Here is a 9008-nt window from a genome sequence, read left to right on the forward strand (position 1 = left end):
GAACCAGTCTTCTATTCTAATACGAGCTCCGATAGCCTGTAATAGGAGGGATTCTATCAGCAATGCCACGCACACCATTGATAGACTTCGGGATATATGCTTTGATCAGAAATACATCTAAATCTATGTGATAACAATCTCATAATATCTTCCGAAGCTTCATAGCGCTTTTAAGTAAAAAATCTTTAGATGACAACAGATGATCGAACTATCAAATGATCTGTTTCATGTCACAGTTTAAAAAAAAAAAAAAAACACCTAGTACAGTGCCTGGCATGTCGGAGCAACTCAATGAATGCTTCTTGAATGAAAACTATTAAATGGAGTCTTTATCTCTAAGAAGAGTTATTGTAATCTAGTTTCCATACTAACCTTGAATGTGACCTAGAATCCATATGCTTCATTTATGAAGTGGAAAGAAGTTTTGGAGGATGTTTGCAGTTAGAAAATAGTAGTCACGACACACTTTTAGTGTCTTTGGGTGGAATTTTCCAATACCATTGAGGATTAGATCGTGTAATGGAAAAATAGACAGCGCCCCCGTGTGCTGGACGTGGTTGCTCACCTCACCCCCACACCAGCTCCCCACCCAGGTGATGCCCACGTGCCCTCCAAGCCCAGAGTCGTGTCCTAAGGGAAACTTTCTGACCCAGTCTTCATCAGTTCGCCTTCCATACCCTCACAGCACCAAGCACATTGGCCCTAAGATACTACCTCACTGAGGATCCTGTTCATCACATTGCAAAGGTCGGCTCTCTTTAATTGTTTATACAATTATAATTTTATGTGTATGTGGTTCGATAGTCAGTTAATTACTGTTAAGCACATTAGACTATAAGGTTCTTGAGGATCCTGACCAATGTTGCTTCCTTTTCTAACACAGTACCTGGCCAAACTGAGTGCTCAATAAATATTTGTTAACGACATGTCGTGTGAAGTGGTTTTGTGTCCAGAACCTCTGTGGCCCATTAATCATAAGCAATCAGAAAAGAAGCCTTTAAATCGAGTAAATTACAATCTAGTATTTTATTCTAAATACTCTGCTCTACATGATGGGGTTGGGGATGACACTCTATTCCACGTGGAGAAAAAGTCCAAACATCAAATATTCTTTCTCTTTTCCGAGACATTTTCACCAATATCCCTAACCAATTACTGCTCTAATATATGAAAATCAGTTGTCCTTCCTCCTGTAAATCTGATTTTCCCCCAACGGTACATGTGGCATTTATAAATTATAATGTGTGGCAAATTATAATTTGTAACAAAAAAGGAAAACAGAACTTGGGGAGTTACAGCCCCTCTCTCTGGCAGCTCCACATAGCAGGTTGCTGTTACCCTGGAGAATTGCAGAAGGAAGTGAAGTTGATTAGCTACAGGACGTTGGTCTCTTAGATAAACTGACCTCTCCTTTCAACTTTGTTAGAGAAATACTCTTTTTAAAATGAATGCATAGTGCTAATATGACCCCCAAATATGTCCTCTGTTACTTCTCTGGCAAGGACAATCAATATGCAAGAATGCCTCTTCCTAAGAAAGCCTCAAAGATCACAAATGCTCCATATTTCCACTCTACTGGGTGCTTACCATGTCTGAGATCAGACCTCCCACCTGAACATTTAGAAACAAACATCAGTCTTCAACAATAACCTGGTTTTTTTTTTTTTTTTTGAGGAAATAATTGGCTAATGCCTTTTCCAAAAGTGTTAGCCTTTGTTTCTAACTTCCATTTTATTTTTTTTTAGGCGAGGCAACCCATGGTTGACCTCACAGATTGCAAGGACCTTGTCAGTTTACAATCCCTTATTTTTTTTTTCACACCTGGTCTTCCTGGGTGGACTCCCATCCAAGTACTAACCAGGCCTGACCCTGCTTAGCTTCTGAGATCAGACGGGATCGGGCTTGTTCAGGGTAGCATGGCTGTAGACCTTTGTTTCTAATTTTGTTTGTATGTTTTATTGTCAGTCTTATCTTAGTATTCTTTACTCACTCTTTTAATTACTGTCCATGGGACCAGACACTAAAACCCTATTGGCTTAATATCCCTGTCACCTTGACTCCTACTTGGATGGTTTTTACCTGTGCAGTCAAACTGCCCCCTAGCCCAGAGCCTCTGTAAGTGGGTGGATACATCGTTTTGCTCTAGAGATATCATGGGGGAGGAGGGATATCTCAGCAAGATGCCAGTCAAAAATCAAAACAGGTTGTTCATTCTGAAGGAACTTAGCAAAGAAGGTGCAGCACTGAGAAAAACAGGTGGGATAGAAAAGGCTGAATGCTTAGGGTCAGGATGCCCATATAACTTATCATCCATTGTATTTTGAGATTGAACGGAAGCACTATAAATAATTACACCAGCACAAGAGGCATAAACCTGGATCGTCCCAGATAAACCAGAACTCATGGTCACCGTCATCAGAGAGAAAACAATCCACAGCAATCCTGCAGGTTATGCTCTGGCAAGGACTTGATCTCTCTGTCCTTCTTTGTCCAGATGTCCACTGCTGGCTGACAGCTCCCTCTGATGGACACATAAATTCCTTCACCTGTTTAGATAAGGAAGTCCCTTCAGTCAGGTATGGTCACGTCTTATCTTTGCACCATCCAGTGTCTTTATCCTCGATGGGACCAGTTGTGTGTTAATATAGTATAGTTAATAATATAGTATAGTTTGTAGTGTAGCTAGTGAAGGAAGATAGACTTATGTTCTTTATTCCCAAGTTTTTGAAGAATATCCTCCTCCAATACAGTTACTCCCAATTTTTTCCTACATTTATTAGAATGACTAATGTTTAAAATATATAGATATATTATTTTTCAAAGTTTTGGTACTTGGCATCAAGCAGTTTTGGTGCTTGAAAGAGAGAAAGCACATCCCAACCTAAGCCCACATGTCTCTGGCCGAAGGCTGTTTTTATGTTGTTGTTTTGTTTCATTTTGTTTTAAGTTTTCAATTAGAGATGAAGTATAATATATTAATTTCAGATGTGTAACGTAGTGATTGGACATTTATATAACTTACAAAGCGATCACCTCAGCTGAGTAAACATTCTTAAGTATTTAAAATATGATCATCGGGAAGGTGTGGCATCAGCTATGTAAGTTATAATATGTAAATTATGGCCCGATTTGTTGTATAACCGTCACAATTGTCAAGCTAAAACATGAAATTGAAGAGAAATGATGTGCATAATCACCTCATGAAATGAGACCTACCAAACCATATTTATGTTATTTGTTATCCTACCTTTTTAACCAATTTTTTCATAAAGAAACATCTTTCTTAAAGAAATAAGCTTTCGTTATCTAGAATGATAAGGGATTTCCGTCTTGTTTCTTTTTTCTTTTTTTTATGTAAACTTCCTGATTTTGAGTCAGGTTTTAAAATGACTTTTCCCCTTCTGAGATTATAAAGGTGTTTTTTAAATTTTCTTTTCTTTTAAAACTTTTATGGTTTCATTTCTTTTTAGCACTTAAATCTTTGGCCCTAATAAAAGGTTAAAAAGTTAAAAGAAAAATCTTTGGCCCATTTTGAATTTATCCTGCAATTTAAAAAAAAAAAAATGGATAAAACTCTCCTTTTTCTTCTGGCTAACTCCTTGCCCAGTGATACCGCACTTATCATACATAAAGACCGCACTTATCATACGTAAGTGATGGAGTCTGTTTTTTGTAATCTTCCCTTCGTCTACATGATCATGTGCTTATACCACATTGGTTTAATCGTGTAGGCTTTGTAGTGCGTTTTAACATCTGGGAGGGGTAGTCCCCTTTTATCTATCTTTTTGGAATTTTCCTGGCTCTTCTTGCTTATTCGTTTTTCTGTATGAGCTTTAGAATCAGCTACTTTAGTTCCTTTAAAAACTCATTGATATTTTTATTAAGATTATATTTACTTTATAAATTCTCTTCAGGAGAATAGACAGCTTTCTTTCTCCACTTTTCTTATCCCAGGCATATGCGATGTCTTTCACTTGGTGGCGGTCTTATCTTGTGTCCTTCAGAAATGTATTAAAGTTTTCATCTAAGTTTTCACATTTCTTGCAAAGTTTTATCTTTGAAAGTACTGTTCTAAGTGGGGTCTTTCCTTTCGTTATATCTTCTAATTTGTATTTATGCACAAAAGAGTATTGATTGCTATTAACTGATATTAGACCTTACTGAATTCTTTCATTGTATGCTTTTTGGTGCTTGTTGATTCTCTTGGGTTTTCCAGGTAAAAACTCTTCTCTAAGTATAGTAATGTGTTTATCTTCTCCTTTCCAATTTTTATACTTCTCATATTTTTTTCTTGTTTCATTTTGTTAAATTATAATGGTAAGGTATCCTTGTTTCATCTGTAACATTAGCAGGAATGCTATTTATATTTCTCTGTTAATTTTTGATGCCAGTTTTTTGCTAACATGGATGATGGATGGATGGATGGATGATGATGGATGGATGGATGGATGGAGATATAGGGATATATTTATTATGGCAAGGAACTATCTATCAATTATTACATTAATGCTTTTTAAATAAGAAGTGGTGGCTGGACTTAGACAACTACCTTTTCTGGGTCTATGGAGATGATCATAAGTTTTTCCTTAAGTCTATAAATATGATAAAGTATATTTGTACACTTTCTGATACCAATCCATCCTTGTGTTTCTGGAATAATCTCTACTTAGTCATGAAGTTTTACTCTTTTAATGTGTTGCCAGATTCTGGTTGCTGCTATTTGACAGAGGATTTTTACATTGATATGTCTAGGTTCTACTGAGCTGTACCTTTCTTTTTCATGCAGTGCTTGTCAGATTTTGATATCCATGTTGTACAGACATTGTAGAAAAGAGTTTAGAAGGTTTATCTTTCTACGTCTTAGAGAAGTATAAATTGCATGGGGACTAGGCGATCTTTAACGATGTGGTAAAATTCCCACCGGGTTTGATTGATTGCCTACTCAGCATCACACACAGTGCCTGGTCACTGGAGATAAAGAAGTGAATGATTGTCCCAGCCTTCAAGGAATGCATTGTCTAATGGAGGTGATAAGCACATCAATACTATATTACAAAATAGAGTTACATGTTGCAATAATAAAAGTATGTAGGAAGATGCTATGAGAATATGAAGACAGTTTTCTAGAGGAAGCAGCACTGAACTACCCTCAACCAGTGTTGGCATTGCTCGTGAGACAGGCAAGCAGAGCCTAAGCAGTGCGATTCCAGAAGCCCTGTCCCCAAAAATCTGCCTCCAGCCACTGAAGTTCCTCTAATAGATGACTAAGGACTTCTTATCCCACGCGAGAAACATCGGAAAGCTTAAAATGCAGCCGCCCCTGGGAGAGGTGAAAACCCATCTAATTTTACACTCGGAAAGAAATGTTTGATGGACATCGGTTCCTGATGGTGATATTGCTACAGAAAAAGGAAGAATGAAGATTGTAAGGTTCCCAGAGCTAGTAAGGAGGTCACGGAAAGGAGAGAAAGGGCTGTCAAAGGGTAAACCCTGTCAGCTCCCCTCATCTGTCTGGTTCCGCCCGTGACGCAGCCAAAGAGTAGATTCGCTTGTCTCTTCACCAGTCTCTCCCCTGACCCCCGCCTTCTCTTTTCTTGTAAATTGTTAATGAAGAATTGTACACATATACAAAAGTACACAAATAAAAAATGAATAACCTGATTAATTTTCAAAATTTAAACACACTCATGTAAACATCGGTCCCCTCAACCACCCCAAGGGTACTCTCCTGACAAGTAGGGCGCCTGTTTTTGAACTTGTTGTAAAGGAAATCATCTAGTGTATGCTTTGTTTGTATCTGCTTTCTTTTGTTCAATAATTATGTTTGTGAAATTCAGCCGTATCGATGCATGTTAATTCAGTTCTCATCACAGTATTGCATTGTATGAATCCACCACAATGTATTTATTTATCCATTCTAATGCTGAGGAGGATTCAGATAGTCTCGGGTTCAGTGCAGTATGAACTCTCACACAGCTGTAAGCATTCTTGGCCACAATTTACGTTATTCTCCTATTGGGTACATACCTAGGAGTGGAATTACTAGTCATGGGAAGGCAGGCGTATGTTCGGGTTTTATAGGTCCGACAGTTTTTCAAAGTGATTTTACTCATTTATTTTCCCTCCAGCACTGTTGGCTTTACATCGTCATCAATACTTGCTAATTCCCATCATTATCATTTTAGCCTTTCTGTGCAAGCCACGCATGAAAGTTAGTTTCACTACTTAGTAAGCCCTTGGCTAATTTTGATTAAAGGACTCATCTTTTTAAAAAATAATAATAATAAATGAATAGAAAGTTTTTAACTCACTAAATAGTTTACTTAATCAGAAGATAAAATGACCCTACCGAAGCCAGTTGTCATTTAAATCCATACTTGCCAAAGCCCTAACATTAGAAGGATACGCTCCTTTCGATTTTTAAATTTTTCCAATTGTAATATTGCTACTTTACTCTGCACACCATAAATCTCATAAATGACATCGCCAAGTGTGTGGAATAATAATTGTTCTACATAAATAATGCACGATAATGAGCCAAAGATTAGCATGTGAATTACAGAGAAAACAGTGGGTCGAACTGTAGTAAGTACCGGAAAGGTTAAAGAGGTCAATCAGAAGGTCAGTGATAGGTAAAGAGGGATTACGCAGAGCAGAGGAAGGAGACACATTTGTTATTGAGGCTGCGGATTCCTTGTAAGCTGGTAAGTTAAAGATCATGAAGAAGGAGTTGCTCTTCCAATTGTGGGATGTCTTCTCTGCCGTGATTCAGGAGCTGTTTAACAAAATCCCCCAGTAAAGCGACAGTCGACTCTACCCATTAAAGCAAATATTGAACACGCCCTCCTTTCACATGGAGAAGAAAGAAACAGAAATGAGGGAGACACGGGCAGAGGAGTTAGAATGTTCCGAAATGATTTCTGATGGATATTTTAATTTTTTAGTGCCAACGATCCCCAGAATATCTTCACATATAAGGGGCTAAAAAGCTAGGAAAATCCTGTTTCATGTCTTTCTATTAATCCTTAAAGATAGAGTATTAAGTATAATGTATAATACAATAACATATACTTTCTTCTTTAGTAGCACTTACCAGTGTTATAACTGTCTTTATCTCGCACAGACTGCACTCAGAGAAAGGAGACACCTGCGACCATTGTTCTCCACTGTATCTGCCATGGTCCCTGAACCACTCATTAAATGTTTGTTGAATACATGAATGAATGAACAAATGAGTAGAGACCGAGTCTAGGTTAATACTTTCCTTTGTCTTTTATTGACTAATCCCCACATCTTAACCTTTGTATCTCGTTTTAAATATCTAGTCCCATTATACTAAATTTCTTGTCCAAAAGGAAAATTTTACGTGAGGAATTCCATGGAGCAGGAGAGAGAATGAGGCCACCTCTGTCCTTGAGGAAGGTCAGGGGTGAGCATGAAGAATTCCTAAAACCCCAAGAGCAAACCCAAAAATTGAAACCTTAAAAGTTTGTGAGCAGTAAACGAGGATCTACAGAAACAGACACAATATAAAAGAAAAAATATTTGAATAGTTATTTCGAATTAACGGTAAAAGACAATAATAAGAAAAGAGGAGAAATAAGAAAGATAATGTTGCCATAATTAAGTGACTCAAAATTATATCGCCATAAGCAAGACAAATTTTAGACTTTTATAAAGAGGAAGAAAAACCTTATAATTAGCAATGCTCGAGACCAAGAAGGGAAGCTTGGATAAGATGGATCCTTCTAAAATGAAAATAGATTTCCTTAAAGAGGGAAAGTTGGACAGATTTCTACAAAATGTGATGAATAGTGATGCTCATCACCAAGAGAAGTTAGTGAAGATAAGCTTCTTGGATTTCAACTAGATCCCTGAACCCAGGTCTTTTGCAGATTGCACAGCTGCCAAAGCATCAGCCTGGTTTTATTTTAACAACATTTACAATTTCCCTTTCAGTTGAAGCAAGGCTGAGGGACCATCTGAGCAGATAATGAAATAACTGTGAAAGTTCAGAGCACGCTGAACAAAACAAAATATGTTTTGCCTGATTTATGCAAACTAAACATATTGTCAAGGTTTTAAAGCAGTTAGTTCGAAATATGCACCAAATACAGCGATTTCTCAAGTAGCCTGGCAGCAGAGGAATTAAATGAAAATGTGCCTCTAAAACAGTTTAATCAAACTGTATAGATGTGCTGAACATTTTGATAGTTTTGTGACATGAATTCATGAATAATGTCTTTTCCTTAAGGCATAGCTGACTAAGTTCACCTAAAACCATAAATCTGACCCTTACTAATGGGGTTCTTCCATTAAAGATTCTAGGAGTATCTTTATTTTAAAACCTCTGCTAAAAAAGAAGTGACGTTAGATACCTTGCTTACTTCTTTCCCCATGGAAGCAAACCAGGTCAATGTGGGCCTCTGTGGTCACTAGTTTCACACAGACAAGGTCCAGGGCTTTGTATGTCGGTGGAGGGCTTTTCGACCCCAGACCATGGCTATAGTGAAGAGGTCAATAAATTATGCAAATATCAAAGCCAGAGAAGGCTGAAACCCAACTGTACACACCCTGGTGTCTTAGATCTCAAAGGAGGACACAGCCTATAGAAAAATAATCTTCCAAGGAGAAAGAACAACATTGTCCTTGGAGAAGACTTTGAAAGGCTTTGCATGAATAAAAGAGCTTATGCTTGCGACAACTTCTCAATGGTATTGCATTTCTGAAGGAGCAAATCGTGATTCATAAGGCAAAACCTGCCTTAGGACTGTGGCGGTTGGAGTTTGAAATAAATACCCTTACCCTTGTCTCTCCCAACACTCCCCTCACCGGGCAGGTTCATTCCAGGCCCGGCCTGTAGAAACTGAAGAACAGGCAATACCGACTGTAACTGACATCTTAAAAAGACGTAGCAAAACATCCCAAATCGTCATCGATTTTTCTGTAATGTCTTTGGAGCAAGCAGAGTCATCAGACTTTTGACTAGTATTTTCTCAGATTTTGGC

At 37.8% G+C, this 9008-nt stretch overlaps 1 pseudogene; it reads right to left on the reverse strand.

The window, feature by feature from the left end:
* Positions 1-1810: 1810 nt before the first annotated feature.
* On the reverse strand, positions 1811-1928 carry LOC111744127 (annotated as a pseudogene).
* Positions 1929-9008: the final 7080 nt, after the last annotated feature.

Source organism: Pteropus vampyrus, unplaced genomic scaffold (assembly GCF_000151845.1).
Source record: "Pteropus vampyrus isolate Shadow unplaced genomic scaffold, Pvam_2.0 Scaffold127, whole genome shotgun sequence".
NCBI classification, from domain to species: Eukaryota; Metazoa; Chordata; class Mammalia; order Chiroptera; family Pteropodidae; genus Pteropus; species Pteropus vampyrus.